Source organism: Palaemon carinicauda, chromosome 12 (assembly GCF_036898095.1).
Source record: "Palaemon carinicauda isolate YSFRI2023 chromosome 12, ASM3689809v2, whole genome shotgun sequence".
Classification (NCBI taxonomy): domain Eukaryota; kingdom Metazoa; phylum Arthropoda; class Malacostraca; order Decapoda; family Palaemonidae; genus Palaemon; species Palaemon carinicauda.
Window position 1 is genome coordinate 141,683,706 of NC_090736.1, and position 23,681 is coordinate 141,707,386.

Genomic DNA, 23,681 nt, shown 5'->3' on the forward strand with positions numbered 1-23,681 from the left:
GAAAAATTATGCAGATGTCGGGCACAGTAGATAAGGTATTTATGTATCAAGTGTGTTGGGTTTTCAGGATGTAACATGTCTCCCTTGAATTGACTTAAGAGAGTAACAATGTATTCAAATCGTAACCTCTAATACACATTCTATGATATTTCTTTCTGTCTCTCACTCTAGGGTCTTAACAACCCACATTTATTTTGACACGAAAAGCATTCTGAGTACATTACTCAATTATTTCAATCTAATCTAACTTAAGAACATTCTCTTTTGAAGTATTTTGTCATATGATTCCACATTCCTTTCAAGAAAACCCACTTCTTCATATCAAAAAGGTTGACTGCGCATTGTTGCCCCCAACACGTCGGGCACACAAGAAAAAACTACTGAGGGCACACTACGTGACAGTTTTGTGGAGTCATGCTAACACAAAATCACCTGATCAAGGCCTATGCGCCATTGATTATGGTTGGGCAGTAGATGGTGACTTGTTGCAGCCAACCTGGTTTGACGGACCAGCCGTTCCTGATTCTTTATTTGCTAATGACAGTGACAAAGATCAGGAAATTCTTAGTCAATCAGAGGAAACAGTGATGGAAACAGATAACATTGATGAACTGAGTGACTATGACCAGTGTGAGGATGAGCCATGGAGTGAGGACTCAGATTCTGATACTGAAGAGATGCATTAGTATATTTAATAGTTGGTCTTCCATTGACACAATGCATTTAATGCAAGGTTATAGTATGTGTCACAAAACATTTAACGATGTAATATACATGGCCAGCCGGATCTATCCCTCTTTTTTTTACTAATTTATTATTTCTCAGCATCCACAATGATGTGAAAGGAATTATTATGGATTATATTTTCATTCAGTCTGATCAATTCTATTGTGCATGTACGATATTAGATATTAAATATTAGATATTAGATATATGTTTAAGGAAATGCACTTAATCCATTGTAACTGTTCAATGATAAGCACTTATTATCAGGATGGCGTTATTTACTTTGGTGTCTTTCAGAAAACATAATTTAAATTTTATTTATATTTACTACTTCAATATTTTTATGCATTACATTGTCAGGGATATAGATGTTCTATGGGAAACAATGTTCACTTCAACATTGGTCAGTGATGAGTATACATGATAATTTTATATGTTCGTTTCATTCTATTTCATCTGTTTCGCTTACAAGCTAATCTAGCTTAACCCCTTCTGGACTTGGATGTAGTGACCAGTGTTACAAAGCATCATTACATCTTGGTCCTGAAGGAATTAATTATGGGGTCTGGTCATTTGGGCATGTTTGACAGGGGTACCCCAACACAGAAACTGTCAGTGGTCATTCACTATACCTGGAGTGGTACTGATAATTTTACAACAAGTTTCATTTGGTTCTCTTTTCAGCTGATCTAGGTCACTTATGAGGTCTGGTCACTTGGGCATGTCTGTCAGGGCTACCCCACCACAGAAACTGTCTGTCAGTGGTCATTCACTATACCTGGAGTGGTACTGATAATTTTACAACAAGTTTCATTTGGTTCGCTTTTCAGCTGATCTAGGTCACTTATGGGGTCTGGTCATTTGGGCATGTCTGTCAGGGGTACCCCACCACAGAAACTGTCTGTCAGTGGTCATTCACTATACCTGGGGTGGTACTGATGATTTTAAAACAAGTTTCATTTGGTTCGCTTTTCAGCTGATCTAGGTCACTTATGGGGTCTGGTCATTTGGGCATGTCTGTCAGGGGTACCCCACCACAGAAACTGTCTGTCAGTGGTCATTCACTATACCTGGGGTGGTACTGATGATTTTAAAACAAGTTTCATTTGGTTCGCTTTTCAGCTGATCTAGGTCACTTATGGGGTCTGGTCATTTGGGCATGTCTGTCAGGGGTACCCCACCACAGAAACTGTCTGTCAGTGGTCATTCACTATACCTGGGGTGGTACTGATGATTTTAAAACAAGTTTCATTCGGTTCGCTTTTCAGCTGATCTAAGTCAATTTTGACGTGGCAGTTACGTAAGTCAGTCAGGGTCATGCCACCACACAAAAAGTCTGTCAGTACCCATTCCCAGTTCCTGGAGGTATAAGGGACATTTCAACACCATTATCAAGTGGTTCACTTTCCAGCTGATCTAGGTCAATTTTTCCATATCACTTTCATGCCGCTGAGGGCCACACCCACCACCAGATCCCCGGCAGACTTCAGTTTTCATAAACAGTGATGTACATACAACATCACTATGACTAAGAAAATTGGTTCGCTTTTCAGCTACCCAAACCACTGTGGGCTCCTGCTCTAGTACCCCAAGAGAGGGAAAGATGAAGGAAGAAAAGACCATTCATCTCAGACTAACGCTGGGTAACGACTGACTACAACTTTTTCTGTAAGGGAGCCGAGGCAAATTACACCGCTTTTTGTTGCCACCACAGGATCTATGGAGAAGATATCCAGGTTCCTGCGATTTATGTTTTGCAGGTAATAGGTTGTAAAGGTACTCTAGTGATGCCAGAATGACCTGCGAAACAGAGAAGTTTCATTTGAATGTTAGGGCAGTGCTTAGTCCCTAACAAAGGGAGCTCTGGGTATTCGTTCGTGATGAGGAGAGTCAAGGTGCCGAGCACAGCCCATGAATTGTAGAATCCTTGTTGAAAACATCTTTCAGAGATTCTCCGCTTGACCCTGCCTGAGCTTTCTCAGAGATCATGCCTCAGTGCTCTCGAATCATTGAAAAGGGAGGTCAGCGATTACACAAAGGAGAGTCCCCCTTCGGAGAGACCCGAAATTAGGGTCCGCAAAAGGATTCTGAGTCTTGGCTGCGCACTCAGGGACACAGTTGAGTATAATTTGTCCCCCATTAACTTGGTTGGGCTATGTCGAGGAAGAGACCATGTTCTTTGCAGACTTTCCTAATAGAGACCCAAACGATAAAGAAAAACAGACTCAAGAGTCAAGCCAGGATCTGACGACTGACAAGTGGTAAGAAAGTGATCCTTTACAAAAGCATGGTACAGGAACCATGCTCCGACGAGGTCGTTTAACTTCCGATTGAGAACAAGTAAGCTCTACAAGTTGTATGAAGGGGAACAATTCAGTCGAGGAGTAAATGAAAACCTTGTTCATTCCAAAGACTAACCTCAAGGCCGTACAGTAGTTTATCATGGCCGTGACTGACCTAGGTAATATTATCAGCAAGATTTTGAAGTTCATCAAACAGAGCATGATAGCTGGAAAGAAAGCACAAAAACTAATAGGTTACATAAAGAGACAATTCAAATACCGAAAAAAAGACACTGTACTACAGCTGTACACATCACTAATAAGACCCCATCTAGAACATGAAGTCCAATTCTGGACTCCGAGTATTCAGAGGGATAGACTGGAAGCAGTTCAAGCTAAGGCCACCAAACTAGTTTCAACACTATGACAATTTAGAAATAGACGTGGGATGGAACTTTTGAACTTATTTGATCTACAAACTCGACGACTAAAGGGACAGTTAATAGAGGCATTCAAAATTCTTAAAGGAATAACAAATGTTGATTACAACATTCTTATCATGCTTAGCACAAATCAGTCCAGAGGTAAGGGATACAAACTGGAATTGAAAAGAAATAACACCACTCGATGTGGTAATTTCTTTACATATAAAATAGCAAATACATGGAATAGACTTCCAGAGGATGTAGTAAACAGTAACACGGTAAACAAGTTCAAGAACAAATTAAACAAGACCATAAGAACTCTCTAAACGCTTAAAGTTAATCACTCTACCCAAAAGCAAATCGAGTTTCCGTGGATGGATTAAAAAGTCTTTCAGACATCCAGAATCCTTGGAACTCGTTTCCGTGGATGGATTAAAAAGTCTTTCAGACATCCAGAATCCTTGGAACTCCTTGTAAGTTCCTGAGGAATAGAAAGCGAGAGGCCTCTTTCCTCAACTTTAACCTTACAGGATGGACCATTTCTCCTGATAGACGGTGAAAGACGACCTACGGGGGCATCCAAGCATCCTTTTTGCTACTGCTCACAAAAAGAATCTCTGAAAGAGGAAATGTTGGATAACATGATTATGGTGAATCTCTGTGTGAGGTTATGTGAGCAGTTCGGGAAAGGAGTGATTAGTACTGTCGATATTGTCACACGTAACAAATTCTTGAAACCCCCTTCTGGGGTCATGTGAACGACCACTGCCTGCTGGTTTCACTTGGGAACACACGCTACTTCAGCTTCGTCCGGCGACAGGATTCTGTTGCTACCTCATTTCTGTTGACGAGGACTTTTGTCGTCTCCTCTTTGTTCTTACAGATTGTGTGGGAAAGCTACAGCCAGAAGACAAAGAACATCCGCTTAGAAACAGAACGGACTACTACCTCGACACCCCTAGGATAGATGGCACCTACCCCAGGACGCTAAAGGACCACGTCTTGAGGGATTGCCACACCTAGAAGTCAGTCTGAGGAGAGCCATGGTTATAGAAGGTTCGTGTTGCTCCGTTGTGCAAGGACTCCCATGATAAGCTTTAGATTTAAACTTATAATTTTTCTTTAAGTATGATGTTGAAGTTAAAGTAATTTCAAAATAACTCGTCTCCTAGCTGTAGTCTCACCCAGAAATTATGATGTAAACTCATGAATTGTAAGAGCACTTGTAAACATTGATTTGAAACATTTTAAGAACGCTATCCAGAATTTTGAAATACTTAGAAAATTTTGAAGTGCTCAAGAATGAAGTTGTGAAATTTTCAATTGAATATATGTAAGTTTGAAATATCAGATTCGCCTCTGACTTACCCCGTTTCCTGAGACTAATTTAGACGTAGATTTAAAATTGAATTTTGTCTGTCATGACAATATCTCTGCGTGTAAAATAGATGGCCTGGGTACTATTCTGCATGCTGCCACTGCAGAGTTATCAGGGTCATCACCCAATCTCTTGATGCCCTCACCTTAATAATGAGTCTCCTCATCAGACAAAAAGGGGGAAACACAGACGTCCTGGTTGTCCCACGGATATTGTAAGGCCTCTAGTAGAGGTACCCGGTTATCATGTACTGGCTAACAGTACAGTACTCTGGAAACTTCCGGGCGCGAGCCATCCTAGACCGACATCTCCTCTACAACTAACCCCCAGAGTCAGGACTGTGATAGCTAACTGAGGGAGAAGAGGGTCCCTCAAAGTCCACTATCTGAGTTCGCTTGCTGAGTGACTGCTGGGAAGTTTTTCTTGCCCGCACTGAATCGGGCTGAAAAGCACTATCTTATATCCAACTCAGAATTCTTACAGGTATATGGTACAGAATACCTTTGTTTGTCTAGGTATTCTATTTCCATCGTGCTCTATTAAGAACACTATGGTGTGTTAACAAAGGAATTGTTGGAAGTAACACAGCCCTCAAATCCAGGTAAAATTCTGTGGCACTGCCTATCGGGTTCGGAACATGGTACAGTGGCTATGTGTTGCAACAGGTATGCCCTCCTCCCCTCTCTTTTGAGTACATCTCACAAGAACATCGAATACGAGGAAGGAGAGAGGTCTACTCTCTGAGGAGGATGGTAATTTCTACCTACCAATTCAGGTCTCTCTTTTGCTCTGATTCTACAGGACTCAGAAGTCTGGAGAATCCGTACTAATACTGAAAGGTTTTCAGTTCCCACTAGAGAGGAATAAAGTTACGACATTCACCAGGAACCAGACGTCACTACACCCGTAAGAAGTCTTGTTTGAGGAAAGAACCTGCCGCTTGCCCCAGAGTCTCTGTCCTGATTGGACAAAACAACTTTGCCTCTTTTGAGGTTATTTACCTTTCTAGATATGCCAGTTTTCATGAAAGTTGTGGGGATGAATCCTAGCGGTTTATGCCAATCCCAAACGGAGGCAAAACCCGAAAGATTGACTCAGTATTGAAGAACCTCCCTTAAGTCTGCTAGAATCAATCACTCATTTAAGCAGGATGGATGCTGTTGGAACTCTCTCAAGAAAAAAAAAAATCCACTTTCGACTAATTTTCAGAGATTATCAAGTAATTCTATAAGTGATATCCTAGCCATACTTATGAACAAATCTTCACAATATTCAGCGAGGAAACCCCAAAATATATCTATTAAAGAGATTTAATAGAAATAAAGAATTTGTACGATTAAGGGTGATTCTATTCTAAGACCCCACTTATGAATATTCTATTCCTTGCGGATGTTTTGATTTACTTACTTTAGAATTACAGTGAACCCTCGCTACTTCGCGGTTCGACAATCGCGGATTAACCACTTCGCGGGTTTTTTCCATAACCCATATATATATACATATCGCGGATTTTCCGGAAAATTCGAATATACCGCGAAATCTGAAGACAACCAAATACGATATGTTGTTACCTGTAATTCCATTAATACTGTAATTAGTAATATCTGCTCTTACTGATTGTTCATTGCATTACATATGATATATAATTCAGCACAGAAAGAAATAAAACACGAAAAGAGAATGTGATCATACGATAATACTGTACAGTACTGTACAGTATACAGTACAGTACGTAGTAAAATTAAATCGAACATGAAACGCAAATCAGATGCAGTCATACCATATTAGAATGGTGTAAGGCTGCTGATGGCTACTACTGTACAGTACTACAAATGTAATGGATGTGCTTCTTTTCCATGAATCTTTTGTATGTATACGTACGTAGTACTGCATCCAATAATATTCTTTGTTGCAAAAATCACATTTCGAATAAGCGTACGAGAGAGAGAGAGATACATAGAGAGAGAGAGAGAGAGACACATCCTACAACAAAAGCGTAAAATAGCGTACATAAAGCTATTATTATTATTGTTATTATTATTATTATTGTTGTTGTTGTTATTAAAATTATTGTTATTATTATTATCATTATTATTATTATTATTACTGTATTACTGTACTGTACTGTATTATCATACGATAATTCAGTACTGTATACAGTACGTAGTAAAATTAAATCGAACATGAAACGCAAATCAGATGCAGTCATACAATATTAGAATGGTGTAAGGCTGCTGATGGCTACTACTGTACGTACAGTACTACAAATGTAATGGATGTGCTTCTTTTCCATGAATCTTTTGTATGTATACGTACGTAGTACAGTACTGCATCCAATAATATTCTTTGTTGCAAAAATCACATTTTGAATAAGCGTACGAGAGAGAGAGAGAGAGAGAGAGAGAGAGAGAGAGAGAGAGAGAGAGAGAGAGAGAGAGAGAGAGAGAGAGAGACACACACACACACACATCCTACAAAAGAATAAAACACTGTAGCATACGTAAAGCTATTAAATATTGTTATTATTATTGTTGTTGTTAATAAAATTATGATTGTTATTATTATTATCATCATTATTATTATTATTATTACAGTACTGTACTGTATTATTATCATTATTTATTATTATTATTATTAATACGTACGTTCGGTATGCGCGGGGCATCTTGTATGAGTTGGTAACCTACGCATCATATACTGTAAGACGGGTTGTGATTGGTTCAAGCGCTGATAGATGATGAATCAGAACTCAAGTTTTGTTATCTAGCCTGTGATTGGTGTTTTGCCATCATCTCCAACCCGCAGCATCTAGGTTCTCGCGGGCCCGGATCGTCCACTCTCTGTTCCCGCGTATCGCTGAGTAGACGTTCTTAAGTTTGTGAATCTGTGCTGTGTGCGACCTTTTTAAGTTGAACTTTTTGTCAAATCCTACTGTAATGGCTCCCAAGCGTTCTGCTTCTCTTAAGGCTGGTAGTGAGCCTAAACGCCACCGAAGGATGATGACGATAGCTGAGAAGGTTACGCTTCTCGATATGTTAAAAGATGGTAGAAGTTACGCGTCCGCTGGGCGCCATTTTGGCATCAACGAATCTACTGTTCGCTATATCAAGAAGGACGAGGCGAACATTAGAAAGACGGCTGCAATCACCTTTAGCAGATCAGCGAAGCGAGTCGTTACAACGCGTAATAAAACGATCGTACGCATGGAAGGTGCTTTAGCTGTGTGGATTGCCGACTGCCGGAAGAAGAACATAGCCTTGGATACGAACACCATCCAAACAAAGGCTTTGAGCTTATATGAGAATTTTGCTGCAAAGGAACCTAAAGACGACGACGGCAACCATGCTGAAGATGATGATGATGCAGATGATCCTCAACCAGGGACATCCACTGATTCCCAGCCTCAGAAACGTTTTTCCGCCAGCAAAGGATGGTTCGCGAAGTTTCAGAAACGCTTCGCCCTGAAAAGCGTTTCCCTGCATGGGGAGGCTGCTTCGGCTGACACTGCCGCTGCTGAAACTTACGTGAACCAGACGTTCAAGAATATTATCGCCGAAGGTGGATACAAGCCGGAACAAGTCTTTAATATGGATGAGACCGGCTTGTTTTGGAAGAGAATGCCGTCGCGAACTTTCCTGTTCAAAGAGGAAGCCAAAGCCTCTGGCTTTAAAGCATTCAAGGATCGCGTTACCCTCGTGATGTGTGGCAATGCTGCTGGATTTTTGCTAAAGCCGGGGCTTATTTATAAGTCGAAAAATCCTCGCGCTTTGAAAAATAAAAATAAGAATCTCCTTCCCGTGTACTGGATGCATAATCAAAAAGCATGGATTACGAAGATGCTGACCTCCAACTGGTTCCATCAGTGTTTTATCCCGCAAGTCAGCAAATATCTCGTAGAGAAGGGCTTGCCATTCAAGATCCTTCTCCTTATGGATAACACTGGTGGACACGCAACTGACCTGTCGCATGAGGGCATTCAGGTTGAGTTCCTGCCACCCAACACCACGTCATTAATTCAACCGATGGACCAGGGGGTTATCAGGGCGTTCAAGGCCCTCTACACGAAGAATACCTTGGCGGACCTCGTTGCGTGTGTGGATGCTGCCCAAGATGATGAGGATGAAGATTTTAACTTGAAGACGTACTGGCGGCAGTACACCATAGCCACGTGCCTGCAGAATATTCAGAAGGCACTTCAAGAGATGAAACCTGCAACCGTGAATGCGAGCTGGAAGAAGTTGTGGCCCGAGATTGTTTACGACGACAAGGGATTTACTCCGTCGGAAATCCAACACTCTGCAATACGCAAATCTGTGCAGTTGGCTGCCATAATTGGAGGTGACGGGTTTGGCGACATGACGACTGAAGACGTCGACGAGTTGTTGGACTGCCATTCCCAGCCCCTAACTGACGCAGACCTCGAAGACCTGACGAAATCGGCAAGCGAAGAAGAGAGTGAAACCCAGGAAGAGACCCAAGAAAATGTCGAAGAAACGGGCTTAACATTAGAACGGCTTGCCAAGGCCTGCAACCATGCGAAGGAGTTGAAAGAAATGTTGCAAGAGTGGGACGAGGATATGGTTCGCTCGATGCAATTCTGCAACAAGGTTGATGACATAATGACTCCCTACAAAATGCTCTTGGATCGAAAAAAGAAGCAGCGGCAACAACTTCCGATCACAATGTTCTTCCAGCCTCGCAAAAAAGAGCCAGTTCCTCCTGCTAGTACGCCTTCGGAAGAAATTGAAGAAGTTTCCCAGGAAGAAGTTGAAGAGGTGTCCCAGGAAAAGACACCTCCGTCTGAAGAGACGTAAAATACTACCTGGCTGCACAGTAGAACACATCATCAGCTTCATCATCATCATTTCTACTGTGCAGCAAATTCATCGCCATCATCATTCAAGTTTTTCTTCAACTTCTTTCGTGGTGAGTACAGTAACAATCTTTATTTTTTACTTTAATATTCTTACATTCTAAAACTGTATTTGTGCCTGTTTTATAGTTTAGTACTGTACGTACTGTATGCATTAAGTTAAAGGGAAGGTTTTAAAAGTCTACATGTTGTAACCTATCATATTTTTTTTGTTCAAAATTTACATTTACGTACGTAAAACAATCTCTCTCTCTCTCTCTCTCTCTCTCTCTCTCTCTCTCTCTCTCTCTCTCTCTCTCTCTCTCTCTCTCTCTCTCTCTCTCTCGTAAATTGATTTTTTATGTTTAAAATTTACATTTACTGTACGTACGTAAAACAATCTCTCTCTCTCTCTCTCTCTCTCTCTCTCTCTCTCTCTCTCTCTCTCTCTCGTAAATTGTTTTCCTGCTTTGCTACGTACAATACTGTATGTGCTGTACAGTACTGTATGATTTTATATAGATACGGTAAATTATATTTGTAAGGTAACATATTTTGTAAATGCTTTTACTGTAAATATTGTACTGTATCATTATTTATCACTATCATCATGCGCGTTAAATGCCTTGTTTGTTCTGAGCGTGGTTGTTTACTGAGCGTACAGTACTTTATGACGCCGTCGTTTCAGGCGGCATCATAAAGAAAAACATTTCATTTGGAAGTCCTAAGAAAAATACGTAAACTAAAACATTGGTAATAAAAAAATCAACATACAGTACTGTATAATCAATATAATCGATGCAAAAACTAACCTATACATATATGTGTACAGTACACTAAATGAGTTTGTTTCTTCATTATGATCAGAGATGAACGTAAACAAAACATTGGTTGCCATTTTTTATCGTGCTTTTTAGGTGTTTAGGAAACGCATGATATAAAATCGCCTTTAATATTTGTGCCTGTTTTAGTTTAGGGTGCTGTAGTACATGCATTAAGTGTTCTGTACATTAAAGGGTGGTTTGTTAACAGTACTACGTACAAGGGAAGGTTTTAAAAGTCCGAATATACATGTTAAATAAATAGGTAAATATGATGTCACTACTTCGCGGAATTTCACCTATCGCGGCCGCGTCTGGAACCTATCTACCGCGATAAACGAGGGTTCACTGTACAAGCTTTGCACAGTCTTATCAGTAAAACTGAACTAGAACTCATACTTACAAATAGGTACCATGATTACTGCTTATAGACAAACCTAGGAAGATCATTTTCTGACCTTTACTTTTTATATAGAAATATAAAATCAGTTAATGAACGGGAAGAGTCCGTGTAAAATTTAATTTACTATGCATTTTAATGTTTACCTTTACAATATCATGTAAATTTACAAGGCAACTATCTACTCACAAAGCTCTAGTAATCAGACTTAATCTAAACATCTTCCCCTCAATATAGAGAACAGTCTTATGAAGTATTTTTTAATAAACACCTATCATTAAGACTATTTTAGAAAAATGTAGCAACCTAACTCAATTACCAATTTTATTGATATATCCTTCTCCTCTCCTGAAAATAATACATAAGTATGAAGATGACTGACTCCAGATTAAAATTCTTGCACCTGACTATGAGAAAATGACAACACATACACCGAATAGTCTGGCCTATTCTTTACAGATTCTCATCTGTCTCATACACCTGACAGCACTGAGATTGCCAAACAATTCATCTTCACCTAAGGGGTTAACTACTGTACTGTAATTGTTCAGTTACTTTCCTCTTGGTAAGGGTAGAAGAGACTCTTTAGCTGTGGTAAGCAGCTCTTCTAGGAGGACACTCCAAAACCAAACCATTGTTCTCTAGTCTTGGGTAGTGCCATAGCCTCTGTACCATGGTCTTCCACTGTCTTGGGTTAGAGTTCTCTTGCTTGAGGGTACACTTGGGTGCACTATTTTATTTCATTTCTCTTCCTCTTGTTTTGTTAAAGTTTTATAGTTTATGTAGGAAATGTTTATTTTAATGTTGTTACCATCTTATTTTCCCCTGTTTCCTTTCCTCACTGGGCTATTTTCCCTGTTCGAGCCCCTGGTCTTATAGCATCCTGCTTTTCCAACTAGGGTTGTAGCTTAGCAAGTAATAATAATAACAATAATAAAAAAGAAACTTCTTGTGATGATTGAGAATTAGTTATACCTTTTAATCAGAAAAAAGCAGCGCAAATTCCTCAGTTAAAAGCTATCCTATTACCATATTTGTAACACTTTGCATGGTGCCTCCAATGTCTTTAATAAGATACAATTTATATGAATATGAAGTAGAAGGTCATTCTATCCTGAAGACTTGAATTATTTTCTTTCTGCAAGAATAAAATCCATGTACAGTAATCTACGAATTTGTTATTTGTTCTGTAACTGAAATACAAACCACGCTATTTAATATGGGTGACTCAACCCTTAGGAAGGGTGGTAAGTCCCGGCCATTACTGGCTTTGGCTTTTGCCCGGGGACTCAGTATTTGAGTGTGTCAGTACTCAATAATAAGGAGTCCCTGCACCTCGCTAGCATCTTGCTGTGCAAGTGCTGCAGCCTACATAAGCTGTATGTGAAGGTATGCAGTGTGACAAGTCCTAGGAAGTTGACCTGGAGTTCTTTAGATGGAACTCAAGGCTAGGACTCTCCCAATACCACCTCGTCAGGGTATGGGGACGTGACAGTATTAACTTAATACTAGGAACACAAGGAAGCATGGTTTACCTGCAGTGGTTTGAGGTCAGCTATGCAGAGAACCCAGGATGCTGCTTTCCCCAAGAGAGGGGAGGATGAAGAAAAGAATAAGGGCCAGACAAACCTTTTCATTCATGCAGACTAAGACCGGGTAACAAAGCCCTCAACCTTCTGCTACTTGTCCATTACGGAGCCTGAGGTTTAGACCAACTGTTGTGCAGCCACCACAGGGCCGATAGAGAACGTATCGAGTCTCCTATGTGTCATGTCTTGCAGGTAGTGGGCTGTGAAGGTCGTCTGACGCTTCCACACCCCTGCTTGCAGGACCTGCATCACTGAATAGTTCTTCTTAAAGGCCAGGGACATAGCTACGCCCGTGTCATCATGTGCTCTAGGGCGACGTGACGGAGGAGGGTCAGGATTCAAGGATAGGTGGATCACCTTACGAATCCAGGCCGAGATGGTATTTTTGGTGACCCTCTTCTTCGTTTTCCCAGAGCTCACAAACAAAGCTTGCACTTGGGGACGAATTGCAGCCGTTCTCTTAAGATATAGCCTCAGACTCCTTACTGGGCACAGTAGGAGATGGTCTAGGTCATCTGTTACAGAACGAAGACTAGAAACCTGGAAAGAGTCGAACCGAGGGTCCCGCACTCCTGGATTCTGAGTCTTGGCAACAAACTCAGGGAGGACCTGAACGTTACCTCCCCCCATCTCCTTGAATGAACGATGTCGTATGAGAGACCACTAAGTTTGCTGACTCGTTTGGCCGAGGCAAAAGCTAGCAGGAACACCGTCTTCCAAGTAAGGTGGCGATCTGAAGCCTGGCGTAATGGTTCAAAGGGAGGTCTCTTGAGAGACCTAAGAACTCGAACCACGTTCCATGGAGGAGGTCTCACTTCCGACTGAGGGCAGGTAAGTTCATAACTCTGAATGAGTAGGTTAAGTTCCAGCGATGAAGAAATGTCCACTCCTTTGAGCCTGAAGGCTAGATTTAAGGCTAAGCGATAGCCTTTCACCGCCGAGACTGAAAGGCGCATTTCTTCCCGCAAATACACAAAGAACTCCGCTATTGCTGGAATAGTGGCATCGAGTGGAGAGATACCCCTTCCACGACACCAACCACAGAAGACAGATGCGGATGATCTTCGCAGGTGCCCAGACATCCTGTTCACAACTTGCTGCGAAAATCCTCTCTCAGTGAGAAGATGCTGGATAGTCTCCAGGCATGAAGTCGAAGCGAAGCAACGGCTTTGTGAAAGATGTTGGCGTGTGGTTGTTTGAGTAGCTCGTGTTTGTGGAGGGCGTTCCCTCGGAAGCTCCGTTAGGTGTTGCAGGAGGTCTGGAAACCATTCTGCGTGATGCCATAGCGGAGCTATTAGGGTTATCGAGAGATTGACAGATATTCTGGTCTTGTTGAGCACCCTGCTCATCAGACAGAACGGGGGAAAGGCGTAGACATCGATGTTGTCCCACCATTGCTGGAAGGCATCTTGCCAGAGAGCCTTGGGATCCGGGACTGGGGAGCCGAACAGCGGAAGTTTGAAGTTCAGCGTTGTAGCGAACAGATCCACAGTTGGGGAACCCCACAAATTCAGGACTTTGTTGGCTACTTGACGATCCAAAGACCACTGGGTACTCACTATCTGGGATGCCCTGCTCAGACTGTCGGCGAGCACATTCCTCTTGCCTGGAATGAAGCGAGCCGAAAGTGCGATCGAGTAGACTTCGATCCATCTCAGTAGCTCTACTGCGATATGGGATAGCTGTTCTGAAAAGGTACCTCCCTGCTTGTTGATATAAGCCACTACTGCGGTGTTGTCACTCATCACCACCACAAAGTGGCCCGCCAGGTATTGTTGGAACTGTTGAAGGGCCAGGAATATGGCCTTCATCTCTAGCAGGTTTATGTGGAGGTACTTTTCTGATTCTGACCACAGGCCTGAGGTCCTGTGGTTCAGAACGTGAGCCCCCACCCTTTCTTTGAGGCGTCCGAAAACAACATCAAATCCGGGGGAGGACGAGAAGATCCACTCCCTTTCGTAGGTTCTCGTCTGCCACCCATCACTGAAGGTCTGTCTGTTCCGCAGAACCCATAGGGATCATAGTGTCCGGGGAATCGTGACCTTGATTCCACCGGGACTTGAGTCGCCACTGGAGAGATCTCATTCTGAGGCGACCATTGGGAACTAGACGGACCCGGGATGAGAGGTGACCGAGGAGACGTAACCACGATTGGGCTGGAAGTTCTTCGCGTCTGAGGAAAGGCCTCGCGACCCTCCTCAGCCTTGCTATCCTGTCGACTGATGGGAAGGCTTTGTGGAGATTGGTGTCTATGATCATGCCTAGGTATACCTGTCTTTGAGTGGGCAGCAGAGAGGACTTCTCGAGATTTACCATGATCCTAGATCTTGGCAAAGTCCCAGAAGTTTGTCTCGGTGACGAAGAAGGGCTGCCTCCGAGTCTGCTAGGATCAGCCAGTCGTCCAGGTAACGGAGGAGAAGGATGCCGATCCTGTGAGCCCACGAAGATATTAGGGTGAACACCTGCGGTGCTGTGGTGAGACCGAAACACAGCACCTTGAACTGGTAAACCTTGTTGTCTAGGCAGAATTTTAAGTACTTCCTCGAAGACGGATGGACTGGGATCTGGAAGTACGCGTCCTTCAGGTCCAGTGTGCACATGAAGTCTTGCGGTCTCACTGCAAGTCTGACCGTGTCTGCAGTCTCCACGCTGAACGGGGTCTGCTTGAAAAACCTGTTCAGGGCCGAGAGGTCGATGACTGTTCTCCAGCCTCCAGACGCCTTCTTTACAAGAGAGAGTCGACTGAAGAAGCCTGGGGGCCCATCAACTACCTCTTGGAGAGCGTCCTTCTTCAACATGGTTTCGACTTCTGCCCGAAGGACTTGCCCCCTTGCCGATCCCATGGTAAGGGAGCTCAACGACACTGGATCCGCTGTCAGGGGAGGTAGAGATGTCATGAACGGGACGCGATATCCCGGACTGATTACGGAAATAATCCAGGAATCGGCCCCGAGTTGCAGTCACCTTCTTGCGCAACTTTGTAGGCATCCCCCCACTGGTGGACATGCAGGGGGACTGCCAATCCTAGCGTTTGTGGCCACGGCCGCTCAATCTAGGATTCTTTCCTCCCCTAGAGGACTTTTTGCCTTTCTTGTCCTTGACAGGAAAGGGCTTAGACACCTTTGTCTTTGCTGCAGCTGCCTTCTTCGTACTCTTGACAGGATGTGGTTGCTGGGTCGCTGGAGGTTTGTAAGGCCTCGATGTTAGGGCCCTAAGGAGAAGGGAGTCCTGGTTGGACTTCCTCCACCTCTCAGCAGCCTGCTCCACGTCCTTAGGCTCAAACAAGTTCTTACTGAGGACGGAAGAATGTCTGAGCCTGCTAACGTCGGTACTGGGGACCTTTGGGTAGAATCTCTCAGACACTGCATCCCGATGTTTCAAGATAGTGTTAGCCCACAAGCTTGAGACTTGGTGGGCTAGAAACTCGATGGTACGCGTGCCTGAGAACAAAAAGGTCTCCAAGGCCTTCCTGGTGCTTTCTTTGGACAAGTCCTCAGACCGCACCAGGATGCCCAGAGACCCTAGCCAGATGTCCAGCCACGAAGTTGCCTGCATGGCACACTTCGCTACCTTCTCTTGGCTCAGGATCTCTGTTGCCGAATACGAGACATGCCGGTTGGAGAGTCTCTATAGAGAGACTCCCCGGTAAGCTCTTCCAGAGAGTAGTGCAAAGGAAGAGCTAAACAAGTCTCCCCCAAGACCTCAAAGTGCCTCTTCTGATGGACCCGAGGAGGCGGGAGGAACTTGTTACCGGTGCTGGATCGGCTGGAGGAAGCAAGCTCGGAAGCTGGCCTTCGACCTTGTTTCTGGCACTCCTAACCCCCTGTGACCAGGGAAAAGCTGCACTGGCCCTCGAGGGCTTTTGAGTACCGTAGACTCGGTCCAAGACCGTGTCCATGCCCTCACGAGGGGGAATCTCTGGATCCGGAAACCCATTGAGATTCCTCATGAGGGTCAGAACTTGCCGGAATGCATATTCTGACACCTGCAGCTCTCCTCCTGAAGGGCTGGCAGCAAAGTCTCCTGTCCCCAGAGGCTGTTCCTGGGGGGACTCGTGGATGTTCTCTGAGGGTTTGGCTGGCTCCTGTCTAATCCGTGATGAAGACTTTGGCAAAGTCTTAGAGTACTTCGACTCCCTCCTGGGAGGGATACAGGACTCCAGCAGTGATGGTGGAAGGGTCTTCTCAACCCCTACCCGAGAAGACTTCTCGGGGCTAGGTGGGGTTTCCTCCATTGGTGCGATGGGGGAACGACCCACTTTACCTGACTCCCCAGAGGACGGGAAATCATCATCTGCAGGGGAGGGAGAGAAAGTCTGGGGGGGGAGGGAGCCTTCCTCAAGGACTTCTGAGGAGTCAGTTTCGCTCTTGGAGAAGTTACCACGGTAAAAACTCCTCTCTTCCTCTTCAGGGGAGACGAAGCCGCCACTGATTTGTGACCAAGTTCAGAGAATACAGGCTTAAAAGCCTGCACGAGAGCTCTGACAATGGTAACAAACCCGGGTTGCTGACTGACAGTCGTGCTGTCAGACACTCCCTCTGGAGGGAAGGGGATCGTTCGATCCCTAGGAGGAGTTACCAAACGAGGGTTCGCCTGAAACGATGCTGAAACAGAAGAGTCCTTGGACCTATCCGGAAACCTCCCCTCCTCCGACGAGCGCGCTGTTCTGCACTTGCGGGGTGGGGAACGAGACGACGATGACCTGGCCGCGCGATGTCCTGCGGCCTCACGTGTGGGATCACGCCTGTGATCGCTCTGGGGATTGCGCTGCAAATCGGGCTGGTGGTCGAGCTGCAAATCGGGCTGGTGGTCGCGCGATGGGCCCTGCCCTGGGTCGCGCTCGGGCAATGGCGAAGGCGAGCGTGGGCGAGTGATGGCGCGTGGCGGCCTGGACAGGCGATGACAGGTGGTGCGTAGAAGGCTAGATAAGCGATCGCGCGCAGGATCCTGCCGAAGAGCCTGTGAGGGCGATAACGTTGGGCGCGCGCGCGCGCAGGAGAAATATCTGGCTGAAGCAGTGGGCTAGCAGGCCGCGCTTGCGCAACCTCGTGGGCGCGCGATGGTGGAGAGGTGAGCGCTGGCGAGCAGGAAATGTTATTACACCCAGATCTGAAAATCGTGGGCGTGCCTGGAGCGCAGGAGATCGTGGGTGCGCATGGCACGCATCAGGATGCGGGCACACAAAAGTGCGCTGTTGGTCTGGAGAGCGCCTGTGCACTATCTCAGGAGATTCCAGGGCTGTGCGCTGGCGCGCAGGTGAGCGCTGGCGCGCTATATCAGGAACAACAGCAGGAGCGCGCTTGTGCGCAGTGGCACGTTGAGGCACTGGAGAGCGCTGGAGGTCCGGTGAGCGCCTGTGCGCTATCTCGGGAACCTCCCTTGAAGTGCGCTGACGCGCAGGTGACAGCTGACTCGTAGGTGAGCGCTGGCGCGCTATAACAGAAACCAATGGTGAGCGCTGGCGCGCTATTTCAGGAACTATTGTAGGTGCGCTGGCGCGCAGGTAGTCATGGGCGAGCAGGGGAACCCTGGCACGTAATGACAGGAGCAACTGCAAGTGCACACACGCACGCAGGTGAGCGCCGGCGTGTTAAGACAGGAACATCTGCTGCAGATCGTTGAGGCGCAGGGTGTACCTGGCGCTTAAGGGACTGAGATACAAATTTGTGCTTGTGCCCTTTATGCCCCAAAGGGACCGTTGCCTGTTTAATAACAGGGTGAGAGGGCGCCCACAGCGCATAGGCAGGTCAGTAGGTCTGGAGGGTGGAAGGTCGGCGTGTCCTGTGTAAGGACGACCTTCCACCAAAGGAGATCGCGAACGATCTCCGGAGAGGTCCAAGGAGGTAGCTGGCTGGGTCGGCGAACGAAGGCGAGGTTCTTCTGCGGAGGACTGAGGAGATGACGAGCCGAAGAGGCGCCTCCTAACACCCTTGTGAGGTGAAGGAAGACCTCTACGGCAAAGGGGAAGGCGAGCTTTACGCCTTATACGCCCTCTGGGGGCAGTGGGGTCAGCAGGCTGACCATCGGCAGTCCTCTGAAGAGGAGTCTCTGTGAGTGAACTCCCCCGAGGGGGATAATCACCGGCAGGAGAGACCGTAGGACTTAGTTCCTCCCTCGAAGGATGTTCGGAGGGGGGAACTGAGCCTTCAGTTACCACAGCATCAGGAGCAGAGGTTTGAGACAACTCATCAGAAGCCTCTGCCACAGCAACGTCGACGATAGACAGAGGATCGATCTCTGCTACCGTCGGCGACTGTTTGACAGTTGCTCCCAATTAGATCATGTCAAACAGGGCTCCCTTGGAGGGCGAACCCTGAATCCCCAAAGAAGCCCAAAGCTGTAATAAATCACTATTAGTTACAGGCATAGAAATATCCTCCTCCGGGGAAGGAGGAGGAGCTGCCTCGCTATGGGACCCAACTCCCTCTCCCGCACCCCGGGATCGGTCAACAGAACTACGGTCTACGCTACCACTCGACGGCTTCCCGGGAGAAACCGCTCGAGTGGGAGCTTCAGAGGAGGTTTGGGCCACGGAAGGAGAGTCCTTGGGATTTTCTCTTTTCAAAGAAACCTCTGAAGGAGAAATATCCCGTTTAGACTTCTTCTTCCGGCGCTGAGAAAACCTCTCCCACTGGGAAGTAGACCACTCCCTACACTCACCACATACATTAACTCTATCACACCGCTGGCCCCTACAATAAGGACACAAGGTGTGGGGATCCGTATCGACCACTGACATAAATGTACCAAAAGGGCGGTCAGGTAAACCGGAACACTTACGCATAGCAGAGGCCAACTTCACATAGGCTACACTTTGTAAAAAGAAAAATCAAAGAAAGATTAATAATGATATTTTGATTATAAAATAAATTTTTGAATATACTTACCCGGTGAATATATAATAGCTGACGTCTCCGACGGCTCGACAGATTCCAAAAACTCGCGAGCGATCGCCGTGAAGGTTGCGGGTGTGCCCACCAGCGCCGACTATCGGCCAGATACCGCATATACTTGTAAATTTCTCCAGTTCTTCTCAGTCCGCTGGGTCTCTATCGGGGAGGAAGGGAGGGCCTTTAATTTATATATTCACCGGGTAAGTATATTCAAAAATTTATTTTATAATCAAAATATAATTTTTAAATATTAAACTTAGCCGGTGAATATATAATAGCTGATTCACACCTATGGTGGTGGATAGAGACCAGTATTAATACAATAAAGGCTTATATGCTCAAGAGTTTTTGACAACTATTCAAAAAACAGACTTAAGTATAGGTACCTGGTAAGGAAGCTGACTCTGATAATTACTCTGCCTCATTAGTCCGCTATCCTCACGAAGCCCAGCGATCCTCTTAGGATGCTGAAAGACTCCCAGGAGCTGCTATATCCAGGGTGAACACCCCTATAACAGGACCTCATCAATACCCTTAATCTGGGCGCTCTCAAGAAACAATATTTTGACCACCCGCCAAATCAAAAGATTGCGAAAGACTTCTCAGTCTCCCGTACAACCCAAAATAAGATTAAAAATTTCAAGAGTAGATTAAAAGGATAATGGGATTAAGGGAATGTAGTGGTAGAGCCTTCCCCCACTACTGCACTCGCTGCTACGAATGGTCCCAGTGTGTAGCAGTCCTCATAAAGAGTCTGGACATCTTTCAAGTAATATGAAGCGAAAACCGACTTGCCTCTCCAAAAGGTCGCGTCCATAAAACTTTTAATGGATCTATTTTGCTTAAACGCTACAGAAGTTGCTATCGCGCTAGCTTCATGAGCCTTGACTTTAAGTAAATTATGATCCTTCTCACTTAATTGAGAGTGTGCCTCCCGAATCAAAAGTCTAATAAAATAAGACCACGCATTCTTAGACATGGGCAAAGAGGGCTTTTTAACGGAGCACCATAAAGCCTCTGAACAACCTCGTCGCGGTTTAGTTCTGGATAAACAAAATTTAAGAGCTCTAACGGGGCACAGCACTCTTTCAACTTCATTCCCCACAATCTCAGAAAGACTGGGGATATCAAATGATTTAGGCCAAGGACGAGACGGAAGTTCATTCTTGGCCAAAAAACCAAGTTGAAGAGCGCATACTGCTTTATTAGCGGAGAAGCCGATGTTCTTGCTAAAATCATGTATCTCACTAACCCTTTTAGCAGAAGCCAAGCTCACCAAAAAAAGTGTCTTGAGGGTAAGATCCTTCGGGGAGGCTGAATTTAATGGTTCAAACCTGTCTGACATAAGGAACTGTAGGACCACGTCCAAGTTCCAAGCAGGAGTCGAAATATGACGCTCCTTGGAAGTCTCGAAAGACTTAAGCAGGTCTTGGAGATCTTTGTTATTAGAAAGATCCAAACCCTTATGCCTGAAAACAGAAGCTAACATGCTTCTGTAGCCTTTAATGGTGGATGCAGAGAGGGAGCGACCGTTTCTCAGATAAGGCAGAAAATCCGCAATCTGCGCTACAGAGGCACTAGGAAGAGGAAATAGAGGAGGACTTGCACCAATCTCTAAATACCTCCCATTTCGACCGATAGATCCTGATGGTAGAGGATCTTCTAGCCCTCGCGATTGCTCTAGCTGCCTCCTTCGAAAACCCTCGAGCTCAAGAGAGTCTTTCGATAGTCTGAAGGCAGTTAGACGAAGCGTGGGAAGGCTTTGATGAAATCTCTTTACGTGAGGCTGTCGCAAGAGATCCATCCGTAACGGTAGACTTCTTGGAACGTCTACCAGCCATAGAAGTACCTCTGTGAACCACTCTCTCGCGGGCCAGAGTGGAGCAACAAATGTCAACCTGGCCCCTTCGTGAGAGGTGAACTTCTGCAGCACCTTGTTTAGGATCTTGAAAGGTGGAAAGGCATAAACGTTCAGGTGAGACCAGTCCAGCAGGAAAGCGTCTATGTGGGCTGCCTCTGGATCTGGAACTGGAAAGCAGTAAGACGAGAGCCTCTTTGTCAGTGAAGTCGCAAAAAGATCTATGGTGGGTTGACCCCATGTCATCCATAGCTTCTCGCACACAGTCTTATGCAACGTCCACTCCATGGAGATGACTTGTCCTCTTCTGCTGAGGCAGTCCGCCAAGACATTCATTTTTCCTTGCACAAATCTCGCCAAAGGAGAGATGTTACTTGCCTTAAATGGAGTTCCTTCTGATCCGTGGATCAAAGACCCGAGCATTCCAGACTGTCCAGTGGAGCTCCCTAACCCAAATCCGATGCATCTGAATACAACACATGGTTTGGGTTCTTGATCGCAAGAGAAAGACCTTCTCGAAGTCTGATGTTGCTGTCCCACCAAGTCAGACATGTCTAGACTGAGTTGGAGATTGGGAAAGAGATACTCTCTAAGCCCTTCTCCTTGTTCCAATGGTTTAGGTGAAATTGGAGAGGGCAAAGGTTGAGTCTCCCCAGAGAGATAAACTACTCCAGCGAAGAAAGAGTTCCCACGAGGCTCGTTCAAACTCTTACAAAGCAACTGTTTTTCTCTTGCAAGTGAAGGACTTTTAACAGAGCTTGTTCCATTCTTGTGGGAGACAAAAAGGCCCGAAAAATCCGACACTGTATCTCCATTCCCAAATAAAGAATAGTCTGGGATGAAGTACTGTAAGTTACGACTTCTCTACGTTCACTATGAGACCTAGCTCCTTGGTTAGGTCTAATGTCCATTAGAGGCCTTCCAGACAGCGATTTAATGACGACGCCCTGATTAGCCAGTCGTCAAAATAAAGGGAGGCTCTGAATCCTCAAAAAAAGTAGAAAGCTTGCTACATTTTGCAAGGGCCTTGTAAAAACAAGAGGAGCAGGAATGAGGCCGAAGCACAGTGCTCGAAATTGGTACATTACTTTCCCGTCCACAAACCTCAGATGTTGTTGAAAGTTTGGATGAATCGGGATGTAGAAGTATGCATCCTGAAGGTCGAGAGAGACCATCCAGTCGCCTTCCCTTACTGCTGCCAAGACAGATTTGGTAGTCTTCATCGTGAACTTTGTCTTGACAATGAACGCATTGAGCGCACTTACATCTTAAGTACTCCTGCAGTGAACGTGGCTGCCAGATCATTGGAGCCATCCCTGATAGCCTTGTTCCTGCAGTGAACGTGGCTGCCAGATCATTGGAGCCATCCCCGATAGCCTTGTTCATGCATGACATAATTGTACAGCAATACATTGACAGCTGGAGAGACCTTCTTACTTAAGGCTCCCAGGGACCAATCCAACAAATAAAAACTTCAAACGCTCGAAAAAACTCCTAACAGGAGATGGTCTAGCTCTGAAGCCGACCATAAAATCTTGGAGCGTCTCATGGCTAGACGACGAGGAGAGTCCACAAGGCTTAAGAAGTCTCCCTGGGCAGAGGCAGGTACAGTACTCCCAAGCCGAGAACTTCTCCTCGAGCTTCTCCTGTGTCACACCAGATGCCCGAGCGAGAAGCTAATTAAGAAGGAGGAAAAGCAAAAGCAGACTTTCCTAAACTTCTCCTGGATTCCAACCAGTCTCCCAGTAAGAGCATGGCCCTCTTGGAAGAACAAGAGAGAACTGACTTCGTAAAAGTAGGAGTCGAAGAAAGTCATGCCAAGAGTAAACCCAGACGGCGGAGCAGCCGTTACAAAACGAGTAGGACAAAATTTCACTAAAGAAAATCATGATTAAAATACAAGGGATTGTTGGACCACCCTAGGTTACTCCTCTTCTGAATGACTCCCCAAAGGTACATTAGTTGAAAGGGGGTCATCAACTTCTTCAGAAGGCACATCATCTGATAAATCTAAAGTCTTCCGAGAAGGAGATTTATATTCAGAATGACGTGAAGGAAAAGCCTGACAGGCTACATCAACTTGTATATGAACAGAAGTTAAAGTTGGAGGGTCGATGTCACGTTGTGACTGCAGAGAATGTTATTCTACTACACGTCGTGACAGAAGTAACTGACGTTCAAACGTCCCGTAGTAACAGCGGGTGACTGCTGTTCGATGCTATATCGTGACTACGATGACTGACCCTCGACGTCACGTCATGTCTACGGTGTCTACCGCTCAACGTCACGTCGTGTCTGCGGTGTCTGCAGCTCAACGTCACGCTGTGACTGCGGTGGCTGACGTTCAAAGCGATCAAAGTTACATCGAGATTTATGCTCCGCATCTCGTTAAACAGCAAAGCTGTCACTAGGGATAACGTCAGCGTGGCGTAACAAAGCTCGTCTAGAAGGTTGAAG

The 23,681-nt window shown here is 45.3% G+C and overlaps 1 long non-coding RNA gene across 1 annotated transcript in view; it reads right to left on the bottom strand.

Annotated features, from left to right (window-relative positions):
- LOC137650675 (uncharacterized) overlaps nt 1-23,681 on the bottom strand; it is a 62,041-nt gene that overhangs the window by 15,152 nt on the left and 23,208 nt on the right. The gene's annotated exons all lie outside the window — the stretch shown is intronic.